Below are 24,178 nucleotides of genomic sequence, written 5' to 3'. Positions count from 1 at the left end.
AAATGGTGCTGGGGAAACTGGACATGAAAAAGAATGGCTACTGAACCACTTTCTTACACCATATACAAAAATAAACTCAAAATGAATAAAATACCTAAACACAAAACCTGAAAAAATGAAAATCCTAAAGAAAAACATGGTAATGTCTTAGACATCAGCCTTAGCAACATTGATAGAAAGTAAAACAAAAGCAAGGGAAGGGAAACAAAAGCAAAAATAAACTACTGGGACTACACCAAAACAAAAAAATTTTCTATAGTAAAGGAAACCAACAAAATGAAAAAGCAGCTTACTGAATGGGAGAAGATATTTGCAAATTATATACCAAAAAGGGCTATTATCCTAAACAAAGACCTTATAAAATGCAATACCCTCCCCCCAAACCAAATAGTCTGGTTAAAAAATGGGTAGAGGAAATAAACCAATATTTTCCCAAAGAAGACATATAGATGACTAACAGGCAAATGAAAAAAAAAATGCTCATAATCATCAGGGAAATGTAAATCAAAACCACAATGAGTTGTCACCTCATATCACCAGAAGTATGAAGAAATTAAGAAATAACAGTGTTGGAGAACATGTGGAGGAAAGGGAACCCTTGTGTATGCTTGGTGGATGTGTAAATTGGTGCAGCCATATTCGAAAACGGTATTGAGTTTCTTCAAAAAATTGAAAATGGAGGTTTGCCTGGGTGTCTCAGTTGGTTAAGCGTCTGACTTCAGCTCAGGTCATGATCTCACAGTTTGTGGATTTGAGCCCCATGCTGGGCTGTGTGCTGACAGCTCAGAGCCTGAAGCCTGCTTCAGATTCTGTGTCTCCTAAAGCCTACTTCAGATTCTGTGTCTCCGTCTCTTCCACTCCCCAGCTTGTGGTCTGTCTCTCAAAAATAAATAAACATTAAAAAAATTGAAAATGGAAATACCATACAATCTAGTAATTCCACTTCTGGGTAATGACCCAAAGAAAACAAAAACACTAATTCAAAAAGATATATGTGCCCCCATGTTTATTGCAGCATTATTTACAATAGCCAAGATATGGAACCAACCTAAAGTGTCTATCACTACATGATGAGATACAGAAGATGTGATATATATAGGGAATACCACACAGCCATAAAAAAGAATTGAGAAGCCATTAGCAACAACATGGATGGACCTAGAGGGTATGATGTTGAGTAAGGTTAATCAGAAATGAAAGACAAATACCATATGATTTCACTTAATGGAATCTAAAGACACAAACAAAAAACAAACAAATAAAAAAAAAACAGAAGCAGATTCATAATTCAGAAAACAAACTGGTGGTTGCCAGAAGGGTGGAGAGTACAGGTATGGGAAAAACAGGTAAAGGGTGTCAAGAGGTACAAACTTCAAGTTATAGGGGAGCCTGGGTGGCTCAGTCGGTTAAGCATCTGACTTAGGCTCAGGTCATGATCTCGCGGTCCGTGAGTTCAAGACCTGCGTTGGGCTCTGTGCTGACAGCTCAGAGCCTGCGGGCTGTTTCAGATTCTCGGTCTCCCTCTCTCTCTGACCCTGTCCTGTTCATGCTCTGTCTCTGTCTCAAAAATAAATAAACGTAAAAAAAAAAATAAAAAAAACAAACTTCAAGTTATAAAATAAATTAGTCAAAGATATGGAAACTACAGCATATGGTATATAGTCAGTAATATTATAGTAACACTGTATGGTGACAGATGGTGACTACACTTATCATGGTGAGCCCTGAGTAATGTATAGAATTGTTGAATCACTATGTTATACACTGGAAACTAATATGATGTTGTATGTCAACTATAATTTAAAAATCATATGGTCATTTCAATGGTTACAGAAAAAGGCTTTGACAAAATTTAACATCATTGCATGATAAAATTCAACAAATGAATATAGAAAGAATGTACGCAATATAATAAAGGCCATTTATGATAATCCCACCAGTGACACCATATTCAGTAGTGAAAAGCTGAAACCTATTTTCTCTAAGACCAGGAATGAGACAAGATGTCCTCTGTTGTTATTTCTGTTGAACATAATAGTAGAAGTCCTGGCCAGAGCAATTAAGCAAGAAAAAGAAGTAAAGACTTGCAAGTCAGAAAGGAAGAAAATTACAAAATTTTGTAAAAATTTATAAAATTTTTATAAAAGCCTTGCAGTTGTCTCTATTTGCAGATGATATAATCCCACATACAGAAAGATGTAGTCTCTACTTAAAAAAAATGTTAAAATTAATAAACAAATACAATTTGTAGAATAAAAAATCAACATACAAAAATCAGTTATATTTGTATATACTAATCCAGAACTACTTAAAATAGAAATTAAGAAAACATGTTCACATATAATAGCATCAAAATAATAAAATACTAGGAATTAATATTTTTAAGGAGGTGAAAGGTCTATAAAGACCTATAAACTTAAACATTGATGAAAGAAATTGAAGAACACACTAAAATAGAAAGATATCCCATCCTTGTGAAATGGAAGAATTAATATTAATATTGTTAAAACCATAAACTCCCAGGAGAAACCATAGGGGGAAAGCTCCTTGACACTTATTTTTTGGATATGACACCAAAAAGACAGGCACCAAAAACAAACCAAACAAACAAAACCCCAAAACCAAAACCAAACCAAACCAAAAACAAATGACACTACATCAAACTAAAAAGTTCTTCACAGCAATGAAAGCAATCAATAAAATGAAAAGGCAATCTACTGAATGGGGGAAATGTCTGCAAATGAAATATCTGGTAAGGAGTTAAAATCCAAAGCGTATAAGGAACTCATACAACACAGTAGCAATAAATTAAATAACTTGATTAAAAAAATGCGCTAGGACCTTAATAGATATTTTTCCAAAGAAGTCATACAAATGATCAGTGGGTGTATGAAAGATGCTCCACATCACTAATCATCAAAGAAATACAAATCAAAGCCACAATGAAGTATCACCTCCCACCTGTTAGGATGTCTATTACCAAAAATATAAGAGAACAATTTTTTGGCTAGGTTGTAGAATAAAAGGAAAACGTCTACACTGTTGGTGGGGTCATTATGAAAACAATATGGAGTTTCCTCAAAAAATAAAAAATAGAGGGGTGCCTGGGTGCTCAGTCGGTTAAGCGTGCAACTTCAGCTCAGGTCATGATCTCATGGTTCGTGGGTTCAAGCCTCGCATCGGGCTTTGTGCTGACAGCTCGGAGCCTGGAGCCTGCTACAGATTCTATGTCTCCTTCTCTGTCTGCCCCTCCCCTGCTCACACTCTGTCTCTGTCTCTCTCAAAAATAAATAAAACATTAAAATAAATAAATAAATAGATAGATAGATACACAGATACATAGGTAGATAAAATTAAAAATAGAAATAACATGTGATACAACAGTTCCACTTCTAGGTATATATTCAAAGTAAATTAAATCACTATCTTGAAGAGGTAATCTGCACTCCTGTCTTTATTGCAACATTATTCATGACAGCAATGACATGGAAGCAATCTAAGTGTCCCTTATCAGAAAAATGGATAAAGAAAATGTGTAATATACAAGTATAATATTATTCAGGCATAGAGAAGAAGGAGATCCTGCCATTTGTGACTACATAATTGGAGCTTGAGGGCCTTATGGTAAATATAATAAATCAGAGAGCTATAGGTAAATACTGTACGGTATTACTTATATGTGGAAAGTAAACAACAACAACAATAACAACAACAAAGTGGAAAACAGCATGGACACTCCTCAAAAAAAAGTAAAAACAGAAATAACAGAAATACCATATGATCCAATAATTCCACTACTGGTTGTTTACCCAAAGAAAACAAAAACACTAAGTTGAAAAGATATATGCACCCCTGTGGTTATTGCAGCAGTATTTACAATCGCCAAGATATGGAAGCAACTTAAATGTCCAACAAATGATGAATGGATAAAAAAGATTATATATATCTACTACTCTGCCATAAAAACAGTGGGATCTTGCCATTTGTGACAACATAGAAGGACCTAGAAGGTATAATGCTAAGTGAAATAAGTCAGACTGAGAAAGACAAATTCCTATATTATTTCATTCATCTGTAGAATCTGAAAGCAAAACAAATTAATAACAAACAAGCAGCAGAATCAGACCTGTAAATACTAAGAATTCCCTGATGGTTGCCAAAGGGGAGGGAGGTGGGAGAACGGGCAAAATGGGTGAATGGAAGTGGGAGATACAAGCTTCTAATTAATGGAATGAATAAGTCAAGGGAATAAATGGTTACAGCCTAGGGAAAATAATCAATGACATTGTAATAGCGTTGTATGGGGAGAGATGTATGTATGTAGCGTTGTATGCTACTTGTGAAGGTAGCATAGTGTGTAAAGATGTCAAATCACTATGCTGTGCACCTGAAACTAATGTAACATTGTGTCAACTATATTTAAATAAAAAAATAAAACATAAAATAAAATATTACACACACCTATATAGAAAGTTGAACTTACATAACAGGCAGTGGAAAGGTAGTTGCTAAAAGGTGGGGCACAGACAAAATGGAGAGCTATTGATCAGATGGTACAGAATTTCAGTTATAAGATGAATATGTTTTTAGGATTCAACACACAGTGTGATGATTCTAGTTAATAACAATGTATTGTATACTTGAAATCTGCTGAGTGATTAGATCTAAAATGTTCTCACCACACACACACACACACACACACACACACAAGCAACTATATGAGGCAATGGATGTGTTAATTAATTTGATCGTCATATATCTTTTACAACATAAACGTGAATCAAATAGTAATATTTTATCCGTTAAATATACTGCAACTTTATTTGTCAATTATACCTAAATAAAGCTGAGAAACAATTCAGTTTCTCAGTTGCATTAACCAAATTTCAGCTGATCGATACCTACATATGAATAGTGGCTGCTGTAAATAACAGTTCAGATACAGATCATTTTCATAATCACAGAAAGTGTTATTGAACAGTGCTGGTATAGTATAGAAAATTAGATAAATACCAGTTGTGGTTTAAACACTGAATGATTTTTGTTTCATCTATATTTGACTAACTCTTCAACCAAACTTTATTTATTTTCTTCCCTCCTTCAAGAGGAGTATAACAAAACCCAATTGATGGTTCCTATTAATTAAAGCCTGCATATTTAACACATAGCCTTCTCGTCTAAAGTTGATAGTAAGTTTCATTCATTTCTAAGATTTCTGTCCATCAGTGATTGAAAGGCCTCAAGTTATCAGTCGGTAAAAGATGTTAACTGCATTGACATTTTGCTCCTGTATACCTCTGAGCCTGGCTGCTGAATTCATCAACTTACAGACATTTAACATTTGAGCATTACCATAATGCATACTAGTTACTTTAAGAAAGGAGAAAAAAAAATACATGGTTAAATCCTTAGTTTGCTTGACTTGACAAATCCAGTTTTAATTTAACAAAATCATATTTCCTAGGTCTCCCATTCAATAACAGTAACAGAAACAGATAAAGATCAGGTCAGTACTTTTTCCCCACTAGTCTGGTTATCAACAATATCCAACAACCTCATCCTGTCAATCTAAAATTGTGAATAAATCATTAAGTTTCTGTTGTGTGGTATTACATTGTGCAAAAACGACAGGTAGATTTTACCAAATTTGGAATAGCTGGAACTGAGGTACAACAAAAGGCCTTCATGAATATTACTTTTGGAGACACCTGCCATTTGGATTTTGATGCTTTGAAAAGAGAAAACAAATAGTTTCAAATTGAAATTTAAATCAAAAGCCACAAGTGCAGATGGTTGAAATAGTAAAAAATGTGACTATCAATTGGACTGCTTTTCACCTGGGAAGTTCTCGGTAGCCGGTTCCTGAGTGAGTACCACTAGAGGCTGGGTTATTTAATAATGTTAAGAGATTTTCCAAGCAAGTCTTATGCCATAGTTACCAAAACTTCCTCTGACCATAAATAAGGAAATGGGGTATATAGGGTATAGTATTTGGATAAAGACATTTCTAATTGTACTTCTCAAGGATTTGGCCGTCAGAATAACGTTGGCAGAAGATGATTCACGAGACTAGGAAGGACCATATTAAGTGACTGCCTACTTGGAGATGATGGTGAGAGAACATCTGTGGGTTAATGTTTAAATTATTTCCCAAATCATCTGATGTTTATTTCCTTGGCAAGCTCTGGGGTATCCAAATAAGCCTTGCTTTCTTACCCTCTACAAAGAGAATTAAACTTCAATTTGTGAGACTTGTCTTAATCTTCTCTTTAAATCATCTAATAAATTTACACATGCAGATGGAGACAAGTTAGGTTCTGGCACTGAAATAAATGGAATATACTGCTGCTCATGCCTGTCTGAAAAGTAAGAAGAATATTATACCTAGAAAAAGTCTTAGTTTTCTGTTTGTATATCAGTCATATGACAAGATGACTTAAAGGGATGTGTCCTAAATCTCATTGGAAGTATAATGCTGATAAAAATGTAAATGCTGACACTTTACAACTGAATGGTAAATGATTAGATAATCTTATTTCCCTCTAGTCTCCTCTGATTTGTAAATTCGCAAAAAGTGAGTCAATATGACAGATTCAGGAATCTTAAACATTATGTAAGTTCATGGCTTTTTATTTGAAAACATACAGTGTAGTGGAAATAGTCACTTCTGTAGATACTATCTCTTTTTTTTTTTTTTTTTTTTTTCCACGGGAGAAAATACGGTTAGGAAAATTAATTTTGCTCCAGTGGAGTAAAAGGTAGATTTTTAAAACTGGAAGTAACTCTTGGGAGCATCCTGTATGTACCCATCGTTTCACGACATAAAACCAAGATTCATAGAAGTTGAGTAAATTACACAGTATATTAATTAAATAGGAGATCAGTATTTCTGGGACTGGGTCCCAAAACTTTATGGTTGCCAGATGCTTTTCATTAGACTTCATTTCTTCTATTTCTGAAAATTCTTACATTATTTCCTCTAAGAACTTTCCAGTTCCTTAAGTTTTATGTAATATTTCTTCTCATTGACTAGTAGATATATGAGGGCTACTTTTATTAATCTAAGGGAAGTAATGGAAGTTGGGATCCATGGAAAACCTATTTCCAGCCACACCTATCCATTCCACAAATACCCCATAGCAAAACCAGTGAGTTTGATCCATACCTCCTTTCTTTCCTTCCTCCTCTCCCCTCCTCTCTTCTTTCTTTTCATGTCTTTTTAATTTCCTCTTTTTCCTTTTCCTCTCTTTTACCTCTTTCCCAACTATTAAATACAAACTAGCATTGTGTTAAGTCCCTAAAACATGAAGAAATCAAGACAAGTTCTCTTTTCCTATGGAGTTAACTGTCTCCTAGAAGTTCTACTGGCAAAGTAACTGTGGATCAAATAGTACTAATATTTTAGCATTTGTTTATTATTTATTCATTATTTATATTATTTTTATTTCAGTTTTACTGAGATATGACTGGCATCTAAAATTGTAAGATATTTAAAGTATACATCATGACAATTTGGTATGAGTATCCCCCTACAGTTTGATATGAGGATTCCCCCCTAGTTAATTAACACATCCATCACCTCACTTTTCTTTTTCTTTTTTTTTCTTTTTTTTTTTCTTTATTTTTGGTGACAACACTTAAGTTCTACTCTCTCAAGAAATTTCAAATATACAATACAGTGTTATCAACTACAGCTACCATGCTTTACTCTTGTTCATCTTATAGCTGAGATTTTGTACTGTTTTACCAGCCTTTCCCAATCCCCACCCACCACCTCCTAGCCTTTGGCCATGATTATTTTTCTGCTCTTGGTTTCTGTGGATACCAGGCAATATATGTCTTTCTCTGTCTAACTTATTTCACTTAGCAAAATGCCCTCAAAGCCTATCCATGTTGTCACAAATGACAAGATTTCCTTCTTTCTCATGGCTGAATAGTACTCCGTTGGGTTTAAATACAATATCTTCTTAATCCATTCATCTGTTGATGGCCACTTAGTTTGTTTTCATTTTAAAATTCAGGCACTGAAATTACTGTTCTATTATTTTCTACCTTTCTTAAACAAGTGATATCTCTTCTGTAAATACCAGTTTCATTACATGGAATGAATGTGAAGACTATGACCTCTTCCCATTGTTGTTAACTGATACATCTTGGAATACATGAAATTTGGTAGTTATTTTCACTTCTATAGTTAATTGTTCTTCATGAATAGCTTAAATATCACTTTTATGTATTTGACCATATTAACTAGAAAGTAATCAAGAAGTCATAGAGTCTAGGGAGCCTTTAGTAGTGCAGAAGTGGGGAAGAAAGCTTTTTATTTTTCTTCATTCCCCACTTTTGTGTTTTTCTCTGCAGAGACTTAGCGAATGGAAACAATATTCTACATAATTGCTGAGGGAAGAAATTTCTATTCATACATCAAAGTAAAATATTTTGAAATTTTTGACAGAGGTGTCACTATGGATAAAAACATGGCCTGTGGCCCACTACCCAGGTGGTCACTACAATCCTTAGGGACACAACTTCTCACCTGTCTCTGTTCTCCAAACCTACTCAATGGAACTGAATAAAGAATCATTCTTTGGGGCACCTGGGTGGCTCAGTCAGTTGAGCGTCCGACTTCGGCTCAGGTCATGATCTCGTAGTCTGTGAGTTCGAGCCCCGCGTCGGGCTCTGTGCTGACAGCTCGGAGCCCGGAGCCTGCTTCAGATTCTGTGTCTCCCTCTCTCTCTGCTCCTCCCCTGCTCGTGCTCTGTCTCTCTCTCAAAAATAAATAAATAAACGTTAAAAATAATTAAAAAAAAAAAAAAAAAGAATCATTCTTCATTCTTGGAAATGCTGGAGCCAAAATGGGAAAACTTTAGTTATATCCACTATGCCAGAAGATTTGAGTTCTGTCAAGTCCAGAAGAACACAACACATTTTGTTGCAGAACAACTTAATGTAAAGGAAAACTAGATTCTGAAATTAGAGTTCACATTCCAGGTCTACCATTTTCTTTCAATATGACCTTGGATAAACTCATTTTGCCTAAGTGTCAAATCACCAGCTGAGAAATGAATATCATGTCTTTCTCACAGGGTAAGTTTGGGATTAAATGGAAGCATTTACATGTAAATTTCTTAACATAGGACTTACTAGATATTCCATAAAATAGTTCCTCCAACACTCTGTTGCCCTCTCTTTTTTTGGACTAAACTTCTACCTTGATACATCCTTGAAAAGTCCTAAATGGGTCTTTTCGTAAATTCCTTGGAAAGAATAATTCTGGTTATAATTAATCACAAAGTGGAGTGGTAAAGGAGGAGAGAGCATAACCATAATGCTGAAGGAAAAAAAAAACATACAAATAACAACAAAGAAAAGGAGGCAATAAGACTCAGGCACAGGAAACATAGTGCCTCTATTCCTAGTGCTTTGTCAGTCTGATGGAAGAGTAGTGTTTCATATGTAAAATGGAGATGTCTGCATTATTATAATCATCCCAATTTTCATTAGCAAACATAGGTGTCCTGTAAGTAGATTCACTGCCAATATAGAGAAATAAAGAAACTGGGTTTTGTCATGTGCTATATTAATGGTATACCACCACATTCCTCCTTTTTGACTATATATATATGTAGTTATATATAGTTATATATAGTTATATATATATATATACACACACACACACACCCTCATGATTTTAACACAAAACAAATGAGATTGGGTAGAAGGAAGAATGTATGCCTGTTTTACTAATGTCTGAACATTGTTGTTGAGTGTACATTGCAGACTCCTTTCTAGCTTGTTCTGGGCCTTGTCTCAGATCTCCACGGAATTAAATGAGACAGTAATATAAATATTGGTGTTATGATAATTATGAACATGTTTTATCAAAGTAGACATATTTTATAATAAACAAGATACACATTTCTAATCCTAGGAAATTAAAAGTAGTTTCTATTGTTCCATGAACTTGAGGATTTAATTATTAGTTTTAATCTCAAAAGCCTGTTTTAAATGAATTAAAATTCAATTTGGTTCTTCAGCACAGTCTTGCTAGCCTCTTTCATCATTTACAATAATTACATGACTCATTGTTTATACTTGGGACTGGTCGGATTTTTTACACTTGATTGCTTACCCCAAAGTTAGTTATAGTTGCTGTTTATCCAAAGCATCAAAATTCTATAACTTATAGTTTCTTGCTTATTACTGGCACTGAAGTTCTCTCCTTTTGACAACTGTTTGCATTTGGAAATTCTGAAAGTTACCTAGGCTATGATTATATGTTTTCATTAAATTAGGTCAACTACTTTGCCCCTTTAGATTAAGGAAATATATTGTGTTGGACTCTTGATAACCATGGTCTTCCTCTATTACAAGTTCATTAGTTGTTATGAAGTACCAAGCATACCATCATGCTATTTGTATGGTGTAGTGTGAGGGGAAGAAAATGAAATCTGAAGGCTGGCGGATTTATGTTTAATTGACAGCTCAACAAGGAGTGGCCTCTTGTTGATTCTTCTGGAGACCACTTTGGATACTTCTCTAAGACTGAGTTTCATAATCCATTCAGTGGGGGGAAGTGGTGCGCATTCACACTGTTTATATGATTTCATGGTATAATAGCCTCCAAAATAAAAATTATTTGATCTCCTGTCACAAAAATAGGCAGTACAGTTTATCTGTACTCTAAGAGGTACTATGCTATTGGAAGACATAATTGACAAATGAATATTATAAGTACAATTTAAAGCTGAAACTAGATTCTACTATTCTTTGCTCATGTGCCTCCCTCTCAGCCAGACCTGCCTGGCAAACTACAGTAGCCTCTTTGATATTCCCCATACCAGTCTTCATTTTTGTATCATCACTTACAACCATCAGGAATTATGTCACATATTTGCTTTATAATTCTTTCCTCACCCAAATATAAAGTCCTTTAGGGCAAAGAGTATCTAATTTTTCCACCACTATGTTCAGTGCCTAGTGGTACTGGGTATATTGTAGGGGCTCAATAAATTTTGAGGGGTGAACGAATTCATAGCTAAATATCTAACGGATACAAATCACTGTATTTGGTGTCACAGGAGTTTTAAATATGATTATTTAAATTATATATATAAATATTTAACCTAGAACTAAGTGTAGGATTAGTAGGTATTAATCCAGTCTGCAGGATAGAAGTTCAACATACAAAGAAAATAATATATGTACAGCTCACCAGTATACTTAAGGCTCAAAGATTGATAGATAGAGCTTAAGACACAGGAGGGAGCACAGAATAGGAAGGTGTATTTAACCATCATGGAACCATCTACTATAGTTTATTTTTGTGATGGTGAGAGTATCAGGGTGCTACTACAGAAATATAGGCTTGTGTTTCTCCAGTGTCGCTCTGCAGACTATCAAGGGTGGAGTTAATGAATATAGTCTCTATGAGAATGCTTCAAAGTGTGTTTTCATTTGTATTATATCAAAAGTAACATGTCTATTCTAAGTTATCTGTTTGACTATGTTATAACCCAAGTGTTTTTACATGATTTCAGTGGCTGAAATTTTATTGGCATTTATGGTAACATAGATATCCAACTCTAGTATCTTAATGTTGTAGATGAATGAGTAAACAACAGTGGTGCTAATGTGTAAATAATGCATAGTAACCAAATGAAGCTTCAGGCAAGTTTCTATAGAGAAATTAGAGGAATACAAGGTTGGTGGGGGGTGCTTACAAATTCAAGAGAATTTATACTATCGCAGCTAATTCATATTTTCATCTCATGATGAGAATGTTTTAGCAGTGTATTGTCATTTCGCATACTATATTGACATCATTTTTAAAGTTCTGTTTTGCACTTTAGTTCGTATTCATTTGCAAATGTATTTTGGATTGTACAGCTATCCACAGAGATATTTTACAACTAGGTTTGGATATGTTTAAGTTATAGTTAAGTTACAATATGAAAATATATTTGGGGGTCAACACTTAGGTGTATGTAACATTTTTACATTAGAAAATTTGTACATTTGTGCATACCATTTGAGAAGTAATGGCAGGCAAGTCTAATTTGGTCCTTCCTTGCTTTCTTCTATGACAATTCTGCAGTGCCTACATGTTGATGGTGAAAACCCTATTAGTGGCAGTAGGAAAAGAAATGGTGAAAAGAACTAGTCACACATTGGAGGAGTCTTGGTTGCTTGGCCTGGAATGATTTCCAGTTCTAGACGTTGTGGGAATGACCAGACTATTTTCCAAAATATGGAAATGCCACGTTGGGGGAGTTTAATTAGTTCCTCTGCTTGGTGCATGCTGAGTGTGAAACCCAGTATATTTCATGGTGGAGTTTTATAGATCTAGGATTCAAACAAAACAAAACAAAACAAAACAAAACAAAACAAAACAAAACAAAAAGGAATTACGATTTAAGAAGAGAGGGTTTAAGGGACATTTGTGAAGAGAAGACAGTTGAGGTCATGACAATAGATAAATCTACCAAAAAGAGCCAAAGACAGAACTTTGATGAAAATTGCATTTAGGACTGTGAATGAGAAAAAAAGAAATCAGATTACCAGACATTTCTTATTCAGGATTTTTATCCATTCTAGGAATTTTTTAAATGTTATTTTTAAATTTTTCTACATACATTGTTATTTTTTTAAATACAAAATCAAACCTGTTTACCTAGAGGAAAGCAGGGAGAAGAATTGAATGTTATGGGGAGTGGCATTTGAAACGGGAGGGAAATAATGTAGTAAGAGAAAGAGAAACAGAGAACATACAAAGGACATATTTACCATATACATTGGTCCTAGGTCAGCCTTTACTTTCCTTGGAGATTTTTTCTTTTTTCTGTAGGAAATAAAAAATATGTATATTACCAGGTTGCTATGAAGATCAAATGTAATGTTACATATCAAAATGCTCTGGAAAACTGTTATTACTGTAGAAATGTTTAATACAATTTTCTCTGGGCAAGCTTCTTAAAAGTGATACATTACCATGCGAACATTTTTTTCATGTTTCATTATTTTTATTTAAATTTCTATTTTTACCATCTAATTATTTTTCAACATTTAATATTCATGAACGTAAAGAATATTCTATATCATCTGCTTTTATTATATAGATTGCACAATGTGAATTACACAGCATGATGAAGCCATTAACTTCATTACTAGCAAAATGGCTCAGGTTTGAAATATAGATGATTTGCAAGTGGTAGGAGAAAGAACAGTAAAGGTAAATTGCTTCTCCTTGCCATCTTTAAAGATCTAACTCGTACTCTCTAGAAAGCTTAAAGAATTAAATAATTACTTTGAATTTTTAGAGCCAAAATGAATAATTCCATCAATATGGTAGGATTATGTAAGAATTTGACATGTACTGCATATAAATATAAAAGTACAGTGAATATAGCCTTACTGGAAAAATAGCTAACTTTTGGGACAGTGGTAAAAATTGGTGCACAATTACAAGAATATGTATCTTATTTTTAGAAGACCATCTAAATTTCTTTTTTAAGTTTTACAGTTTTCTACTCCCACCCCAAAAGCCACGTGTAGATTTGTCTCTAAAACTCTCAGCAGGCATCAGTCTGAAAGATAAATTGAGTAATGAACTAAAATATAGGAATACAGCATTACTGTAGAGTCAGAGTGCTGTTTTCAAGATGTGTATGATACATGAATAAAACTTTGTTTTTTTTAGAAAACAAACATATAAATAAGAAACACAAGACTATTTGATATTTAGCTATAAATTCTAACATTGTGAAACATTATGTTCTTATGCTAACGCGAAAAGGATGGTTAAGTACTGCACATTGCAAGTGAGAGAAATGTACAAAAAGAAGAAAAGGATCTCACACAAAACACCTGCCAACTTCCCTTTGCCATATCATGTTTTAGAAGTAATATTTGTACTGAAAATATATCTTTTAAATATCCCTCTGCAAGTTCTGTGTTCCCCAATCCTCTACATAATTTATAAACTATCTTGGCAACCATTTGAGGACCTAGTTTTGCATTTCCATTTCTAAATTATTAATATTTTCATGTTTAAGAGGAAACCAAAAGATAATTCTATTTCCTGTGATATTTACATTAAATATGAATATACTGACTTATTTGTGGCCCTGGAATGCTAAGGCTTTAGCACAATGTCTTTTGTGATCCCCAATATTTTCAAGAGGTTGAAATGTGAGAAGGAAGAGAATGATGCCCAGGTTGCTAGTTCTTACCTGACTCGAGGATGTAGTGCAACACATTCCAAAGAATAATGGTGAGCAACAACAACAAATTGAGAGACAACACAACATGGTAGACACTAGGAATATTTAAAAAGAAAACAAATATATGAGGGGAAAAAGACAATTTATTTCAGGAAGAGTCTTCTTTTTTTTTTCTTTTTTTGTCTTACATAGTAAGTTCAAAGTTATTAGAAGAGTTTGTAAAGCAAAAAAGCAAAAGTTAAATGCACCAAATGGATTAAATTAACCCTAGGGAGGAGAAAAGAGAAGGTAATCAGTCTTTGAATGACTGATTGCTATGTTAGAAATCATTCCAGGGGCTTTCTGTGATACTCTGTCTTCCCCTATGTCCCGTTAATCTATCTATCCTCTTGTTTGCCTCTGACCACCACTCTGTTGTTTTTTTTCCCTCTTCCTCCTATCTTATTGTTTTAATGGTAATAATTGTCTTCATTTCTTATAGTTATGTCATTCTGAGAAAATTTCTTAATCTCTTATAGCATCAGATTTCTCATTCATAAAGGGAGATCATAAACTATAGCATGGACTTGTTGGTATTAGTATGCAAAACACACAGTACAGTGCCTGATACATTTCCTTGTGTATGATTTAGTATGTGTTGGGAAACTGGTGTGTGTTTACTACTATTATTAATGTTATTATTATTGGACAGTGCATCAAAACAACATCCAAATTAAATTTAACAGCAATATTCCCTGTTGGTAAGTTCTCTGAGGAAGAAAAGGAGATTTTTTAATTTATCCTTAATTTTCTGTCTTTGGCTGTGTCTGTTTCAATATTTGTATGTGACTTTGTATCTATATTTGGATCTGTCTTTATATATCTGAATTGGTATCAGCATGAAATCATTCATTCAACCAGCATTTACTGATCATTGAAGATGATTGAAGATGCAAATGGGAAGTAGTTTGTAACATTAAGGTATTTTCAATATAGAAAGAAGAAATACATAAATAAGTAGATTCCATAAGTTATGGAAATTTGTAAGGTAAATATTTATAGAAATTACACTGGTGAAGAATAATAACAAACAATTATCAATTTTACAGGAGAGTAAAAATGAATGACAATTAGGAAAAGCTATCCAAAGATTCTGACTGACTAAAATTTGGGCTGTCAAAATATGATGCACTTTTTTCTTCTGGTTATCCTACATAAAAGATAATATGAAATGGTAAAAGTATGGCCAAAATTAGAGGAACAGTTTGAATTAAGTTACCTCCTTGGGTCATTTCTAACTAAATTTCACAATTAGATGTAAAAACGAAGCCTTGCTCAAAAATTCCAGCAATATTTATTTTACTTTAACTATTGCTGTGGGCTAGATATTGTGGAAATACAAATGCAGAAAAGTAACATGGATTTTTATTCAGAGGTCTCAAGTATAGTATGGAAGATTTATGGACAATAATTTAGTTTTACATTTAATAATATAGATGGTACAAAATGGGAAATGATTTATTTTCCCCTGGGGTAGGGAAGGGGTTAGAGTAACACTTAAGGTAGACTTTAAATATACATAGTAGCAGGTGAAGGGTATCCTCCTGTGAAAGAGTGCAAAGAAGACCAGCACCCTGTAATTATGAATTAGGCAGAGTCTTGCTAGTCTGTGAAGACCTTACATAATGTCAAATAACTTGAACTTTACTTGGTAGGAAAAAAGACTTACATGTAGTTATATTCTGTTTTTAAAGTCTGGAGTTGACTTGCATTTTCTAAAATGGGGATAGAAGAAGGTAGAGGAAAGAAAACTAGTTAGAAATTTACTGCAATTTTCCGATTGAATAACAATAAGGCTTGAGATAATATTGTGGGGACGGAAGGGGAAGAAATAACTGGATATGGAAGCTGAGAATGAAGGAACAATGAAGGTTGGCTTTCATATTCGTAATATATGATCAGGCAGAGACTATTGCAAGAAGAAGCAAGTTAGGGTAGAAAAATTGCTCTAGTTGAGCAATGGCTATTACATAACATACACTGTAGTGGGTAATTTACATATAGCTTGTAAGACAGAACCACAAATAATCTAGAAATGTAGAGAATAATTTTTCCATTTAACAATTAAGAAAACTGTGGTCCAGTCCATACAACTAACAGGGATTCATACCCAAGACACTAAGCAAATTTAAACAGCATTGATTAAAAACAAACAAACTTGAACAGATGACAGGTTTTGCAAAAACTAACTGGAGATCATTGAAATGGGGAACAAAATCTGATTTTCATCACGAACCTCAAGATATCCCCAAGTCTGCATTACGGGAGCTACTGTGAAAGAAGTAAAATCCATTTTGTAAGAAGATATTCTATTTTTTTTTAAAGTTTACTTACCTATTTTGACAGAGAAGGAGAAAAAGTGTGACAGGGGCACAGAAAGAGGGTGAGAGAGAATCCCAAGCAGGTTCCGTGATGTTAGTGCAGAGCCTGACACAGGACTCGATCTCACAAACCATGAGACCATGGCCTGAGCCAAAATCAAGAGTTAGATGCTTAACCCACTGAACTACCCAGGCACCTAAGAAGATATACTCTCTATTCTAATTTGTATCACCTTCCCCTTTTTTACAGTGTTCTGTATACTCTGGGCTTTCACATTTAAAAATTATTTAAAAAATAAATTTCAATTCTCCAGAAAATAGTAACAAAAATACCTTTTGTTCAGTGAGGAAAGGGCTAAAGATTTTGTGTTCAGATTTGAGAAGAGTGATCTATTGGTTGCTTTCAAACACTTTGATGGTTGCTAGGTGAAATATGTTTAATGGTGGTTCTCCATATCTGAGGAAGCACAAATACAAAAGAATAAACGGGCTTCCTACTGTCTAGAATACTTTGACAAACTCTTGCCTTAATGCTGGATCAGATGATACCTTTGAGATCCCTTCCAGCAATACTTTGAAACTCAGACTATGGAATTGCCAGAATAAAATTATTTCATTTTTGAGCAGCAATTTGTGCACTTTATATAAATGGAAGATTTTTGGATAGGCTATACTTTTCTTTTGCCAATAGCTAAGAAGCTTTGGTATATATTTGTAAACACATCAAATGTAATTCAAGAAGGTTGCATAAAATGAAAAACATTTATCACTAGAAGACATTTTTTTTTTTATGTGTGGTATTTGCTTCTACATAGTTTAAGCAAATTCACTTTTGGATGAGAAAGGGAAGCACTTAAGGTAATTGTTATTGCATCTATATAGCACCTTCAGTTAAGACACCTGGGTATTTCATGCTATTGATGTTGGCATCTTGTTTTGTTTAAACTGATTTTAATTTGTGTTATAAAGTATGATTATTAGTAGTAGTTTTTGCTTCCAAGATTAATTAACACTGGAAGATCCTTTATCTCACGAATTGTCATGAATGCGATTGTCATGAATGCAAATTCTTTCTCTGTTTTCTTTAGTTATCAACTCAGCAAGTACTTATGGAGTATTCTATGCCAAGAACTGATATTGCAAATGAATGTATTTTTAAACCCAAACATCAGATATTTGGGTGTGGGAGGAGGGGGGAATCACCTGCTTCTTGATATCCATGTGATTTTTGCTTTAACCTATTCAGTACTATGGTGAAGGTAAATCTTAAACTTCCAACAATCTTCGCCAGTGCCAACTGGGGGATGGGGGTGGTGGCATAGGTTTATTCTTGGAATGTTCCTTTAGTTCCAAATCACAAAATATCTAATATGAAGTAAGCCTTCTTTTAAAATTTGCATTACTGGAAGTCACTTATACCAAGCAGACATGAGGGTAGCAGATTTTGTTGGAAATTTTGGGGATCACAATGCCTTTGCCCTCGTATTTCTTCCCACTCACCTCTGCTACAATCTCATTCTAGGATTGAACTCACCCCTTACTTTCTCCCTGATACCTCCACCTACTTTTGCCTTTTCAATTAAGGAAAACAAATAAACAAACAAAAAAAGAAACAAAACTTAGGTCATCTTTTTCTTCCTCTACAGAATTAGAATTTATACTTCATTTGCTATATTATTTATCACATTACTCATGTTTATATAAATTGATGTATGTCTTTCTTGAGGAGGTCTGTCCTCCCTAGAAATTACAAAGGCTAGGCCCATTTTTTAAGCTCTTTTTTCCTAAGTAAAAAAAAATTTGAGACATATTTCAATAAAGATGAAAACCTGTCTGAACAATATTTCTTAAAATTGTTATCAAGAAGGAAAAATTAGTCACATAACATTGTTTACAATTCATTTTATTTATATACAATTCATTTCTAGTTTGTTTTCTTTCCAGATTTTTTCACTGTTAGATATTTGTGTTTTCAATTTTCCTACTTATTATATCATGGCATCCATATTGTTAGAAACTAAGGATAAAGGGAATATTTTAGTTAACATTCCAAATGATGGACGATGGATTAGTTTATCTTTCCTGCAAATTGAACTTCAACAGATGTGTAATGCAGGTGTAGGTCGTCAACACTTCATGATATGCCTGCTTTTAATTTTCATCTAATGCCTTGATTGCTTATGAGTTAGTCATGTGTGATGTTAGAAAAATTTTGAAATGCTGCCTAATCAGTTGTTAATTAAGAATAAATCATCACATTTTAAAGAGATGATAAAATACCCTTTTCTGATGAAATGTCAGTTGCTTTTTTTTTTTTTTTGCTTTTGTTAAACAAAATTGAGCTTTGAGATTTGGATGATGTGAGATTACCAACCACAATTATGACGATGTTCTGATTTAACATTTTCCTCCTGTTTGTGAGAGAGCAGGAACTTGTTGATGTATTTTAAAAATAGAAGTGCTTCCTCAATGTTTATATGATGAATATAAGTTATGATTGATATTTGGAAATTAGTTCACAGAAGGATTTACATGAATGTAACATAATTGCATTTCTTTTTGTCCCAATTGATTTTATTGCTATGTTTAATGATTTGTTTTATACTTTGCAGGATAATGAATTTCACTTCCTTGTATTATTCTATAAATAACCTGGCAATTGTTAAATTAGTATTATAATATTACCTGCCTTAAGTCTTGCAAACATGTATTATTCCATGCATTTAAGAACTGGAATATATATCTGTCTCAAGCCAGGCCAGATACAACATAATGTGTATATCTGCAAATGTACATATTTACATATGTGTGTGTGTGTGTGTGTGTGTGTGTGTGTGTGTATCTGAAATGTTTTCTCAGAAATGTTCTTTTTTACTGTGTTCTGTCTTAAACTTGTGTACTTACATGATTGGAGATATCATTTTATATTAACTTCCTCATTAATTTTTACCAATTCATTAGACAAGGGCATAACTCCAATTGATTTTTTAAATAAGGCAAAAACTTCAGTGTAAATATGAAGCCTGTTGGCACTCTTAACTGGTGGGTTCATACTGTATAGTTTGTATTGATAATTAGCATTAAGACAGATTTTTTTTTTCTTTTTGGCCTTGGTAACTAAACTGACACTTTGCGATGTGCATGTACATGTTAAATTTTTGATTAATAGCAAAGAAAGTAATACTTTTCTCTGTGAAGTACTTGAAAACATATAAAACATTTATCTGTGTGACTTGACAAAACACTAACCTAAACAGAACAGGCACAATTGAATTCAGCATTAACAATTAAAGTACTTTTCATTATCTTTCATGTGGCATGATCCTTCATAATTATCATTTCTTGGTAAGTGGTGGTGATAGTCAGATTTTCAAAAACATACAGTTTGCAGGGTATTTACAATCCACATGTTCCTGGTATTTCAAGGTATGATCCTCCTCACCATTTATAGTCCTTAATACTAGGATTTGAGGGAGTGAAATGCTTGGTAGAATGTATATATTTTAAATCTATGAATTTATTTGTTCATTTTAATTATTCTTTGGATGGAAAACTAACAATCACCAGAAATATCAATATTGATATAATAAAAAGGCATATTTTAATGCATATTATATCTCTGGGAAGCAGCATACAATTATTATTTTTATTTTTTTCTTATTTTCACTATTTATACAGCCTGTACTAGAACACCTCTATATTACCTAAACTAGAATTAATAAGTTCATCCAGTTATTAAACAAATATTTATTTCTCATTATATGGCAATAGTATGTTCATCATTTACTCTGACCTCATTTTTTTAAAACTGTACCTACAATGGCTTTCTTTTCTGTAAAAAAAATTAAAAATCATATCTTCCAGTTTTCTTTTGATCTTTTAATTTTCATATTTTTATTAAAATATTTGATGCATTTATAATTTAGTTTTGTGTGGGTTAGCTTTTTTTTTTAATTAACAACTAGCTCAGTAATAGAACCAACATGCTGTATGGAATAATTTTTATTTTCCCAAATGATCTAAAATACCTCCTTTATTGTATACTAAATTTCCACACATGTATGTGAGCATCTTCTCACTTCTAATCCACTGACCTATTTATTATTTTCTTCACTGCTAAAATTGTTTATTTTTCACTATTTTATGAAAATTATTGTATCTCACATTTTAATAATTCTTATCATATTGTCAGGCACTACATTACTATTTTAATTTACTTAATTGATTAATTTATTTATTTTTATTTATTTTTTTGAGAAAGAGAGGCAGCAAGCAGGGGAGAGGGGCAGAGGGAGAGAGAGAATCTTAAGCAAGTTCCACACTCAGCACAGATTACAATGTTGGACTCAGTCCCATGACCCTGGGAATATGACCTGAACCCAAATCAAGAGATGGATGGTTGGGGCACCTGGGTGGCTCAGTCGGTTAAGCATCTGACTCCAGCTTAGATCATGACCTCACATTTCGTGGGTTTGAGCCCCATGTCAGGCTCTGTGCTGACAACTCTCAGAGACTGCAGCCTGCTTCAGATTCTGTCTCTCTCTGCCCCTCCCTTACTCGTGTTATGTCTCTCTCTCTCAAAAATAAACATTAAAAAAATTTTTTTAAAGAAAAAAAAGTTGAATGCTCAACCAATTAAGCCACTCAAGCGCCCCTATTTTTATTGCAAAATAATTTTAAGTATTCTCACCTATTTGCCTGACTTACATCAACACGTTTTAAGGTTACTGTATATGTACATGTATATATGTGCATATATATACAGTACTATATATATGTGCATATATATACAGTACTATGTATGTGTATATATATACAGTACTGTATATATGTATATACATATATACATACATATGTGTGCTGTATATATATATATACAGCTATATGTATGTATATATAATTTTTGCTATTAAAATAAATTTGAAATTTAAAAGTCAATTTCAAAATCCCCCTATCAAATAAATGTTGAATATATATTTGAAGAATATTCATTTCAAGGGATGCCAAGTCAATAACTTCTCAAGCCTCAGGATGCAAACATAGGTATTTTATAATTAACAAAAGATTAACTTTTTGTTATAAGAAACCATCTAATAAAAATATCATGGTTTTATTACATTTTGAAACTGAATTCAATGGAAATCAGGCATATTGGCATATGTCTCTTTAATTACCATAATTCTCTTTTCTGGGACCCTGTTTTAAAAGGTTAATTTATCAATTTTTGTCTGGTTCAAGGGAGGTGAAAATGAGAATTTGGGGGGCATCCCCACTTGATAGATTGTGGCTAATCCCTCAAGTATGTTTGGATTTTAGGGCCATTTTTTTTTTTAAAGTGAACTTTGCTGTATGAAATTCAGAAAAATCAACCCAAGTTACCAGTGCACACTCTCTTAGTGGGGATTGTTAGTTAGGAAAGTCTAGTGTATTTTAGATTTTGTTTACAGGGACATGTGACTTTCCATATATGTAGGTCTACCTGGCAATAGCTAGGCTGACCTTGCTGATGTGGTAAAAGGTACTTAGGTAAATTCAAATTCCTTATTGTTATTCTTTGGAACTTCATTGGAAAACTAAAACAGTAACAGACTACTCTCTAATTTGGAACTGTTATACTGCCTTTAAAGATATCTAAGTAAGGTACTCAAATGCCCATCTGATGTTTTCACTGCTTTACTTAATATGCATATTTCCTGGGAGATCTAACTGTATTCACACATCGCTAATGCGTTGCATTTCAAGCTGTGTTTTCATTTCTCAAACTGGCAAATTTTCACACAGCTATCTAATTTTTTTTATTCAGAGGAATAGCTATAGAATATAGCCTAATATGAATATTCCTGAACACAATTTAAGTATGTGGCAGAAAAGAAAATAGCATTTGTGAAACATCTGCAAACTAAATTTGGAAAAAGGGGGAGATATGTTGTATATAACTAGAGGAGGTGATATCACTAAGGTGACCAACCTTCTCATTCCTGCCAAATGTAATATTATCAATTTATTATTCATATATTCCTTTGGGAGCAGAACTTTCACATTTTTTTTTCTTTTAAACATTTGCATAATGAATATATGCTAGTGATTTTCATGCTTTTTTATCCACCTATGTGAAGCCTGAAAACAACTGTAGCAAGGGAATTCAAGTCAACCTGTTAATCAAAATTCATTGTTGAGGGCTTCCAGATTCTTTATACTAACCTCTCACTCCTTGTGAAGGGATTTTATTGTAAGTAGTTAATATTTTATGGGAATGCTGTCAGCTTCTTACAGAGCCCAAAGGAGTTATATATTTTTCTGACATATGATCATAATTCCCATCAGTATGTTTAATGTCAGCATTGGTAGGATTCCTTTGATTTTTAAGGAGAAAAAAAATAAAGAATTCCAAACTCGTCAAGTAAGAATAACTATGCATGCTTCAGGAAATTCTTATTACTCTGGGCGAATGCTTGGGGACCAGAGGGACAGAAAGGCAATGGATAGCTCTTAGTGGTTTGCTGGTTAATTCTTTCTTCCTCTGCCTATTAAACTGTTCCTGGAGTGAGGATTTTGAGGACTGCTTTTGCACATACTCACATACATAATTTATTGTAGGGCGAAACACACACAGATACACACACAAAATAGTATAGGGTATTATATTACCTGAAAATCAATTATAATTTAAAAGTAAAATGAGAGTTTTGCTAAAAAAAATTGACAAGGGACGCCTGGGTCGCTCAAGTCGGTTAAGCATCTGACTCTTGATTTTGGCTCAGGTCATGATATCACTGTCTGTGGGATCCAGCCCTGTGTTGTGCTCTGTGCTAAGCATGGCAGAGCCTGCTTAGGATTCTCTCTCACCCTCTCTCTCTCTCTCTCTGCCTCCCATTCTTTCTCTCTCTCTCTCTCAAATAAGTAAATGAACATTTAAAAAATGACAACAACAAAAACATATTGACAAGATATTAAAAAAAATGGAGCAAATCTGAAATTTTTAAGATTATGGATGATGAATGCTTCTATAATTATTGTATAAAAATAAAATCTCTCCAGAACACTATCCATGTCACAAAAGACAAGACCAGAGAAGAGTCTTGGATTTTTTTTTTCCCACTCAGACTGGGTTTTTAATTCAAACAGGTTCTAATCAATTTGTTTTGCTAAGTACCATTTTTTTCTCATTTTTCTTACCCAGAACCATGAAAATGATCTGTACTGGCAAAGAGATAGTTGGCTTGATAATTAACCTTTGCAAAAAAACAAAACAAAACAAAAAAACAAACAAACAAAAAAAACCCAGCAACTGGTTTAAAAGTGAAAAATTATTCAATTCATGAATTATCCAGTTTGGGCACTAAGTAAACTCAGGAGCTAAGCATATACTAAATACTTGATCCATTGATGGATTTTGCTGTTGGGAATACATGTTGTACCTAGTTCAACTTTGGGAAAGGTGTTATTTTTTGTTTTCTTCTAAAAAACATGTAAAACCTTAACTTATACTAAAAGAACTCCATCAAAAGTGGATTATTGGCCATTCTTTGACTATGATTTCTTAGAATCAGAGGTTTAAAGAATTTTTTTTTTTTTGTAATTGGTATGTGCTTTCCG

General features: G+C 33.4%; 1 protein-coding gene across 1 annotated transcript in view; it reads left to right on the top strand.

Moving 5' to 3' along the window:
• LRP1B (LDL receptor related protein 1B) overlaps positions 1-24,178 on the top strand; it is a 1,866,249-nt gene that overhangs the window by 280,836 nt on the left and 1,561,235 nt on the right. The gene's annotated exons all lie outside the window — the stretch shown is intronic.

This window comes from Panthera tigris, chromosome C1 (assembly GCF_018350195.1).
Source record: "Panthera tigris isolate Pti1 chromosome C1, P.tigris_Pti1_mat1.1, whole genome shotgun sequence".
Taxonomy (NCBI): domain Eukaryota; kingdom Metazoa; phylum Chordata; class Mammalia; order Carnivora; family Felidae; genus Panthera; species Panthera tigris.
This window is presented reverse-complemented; position numbering and strand designations above follow the sequence as displayed.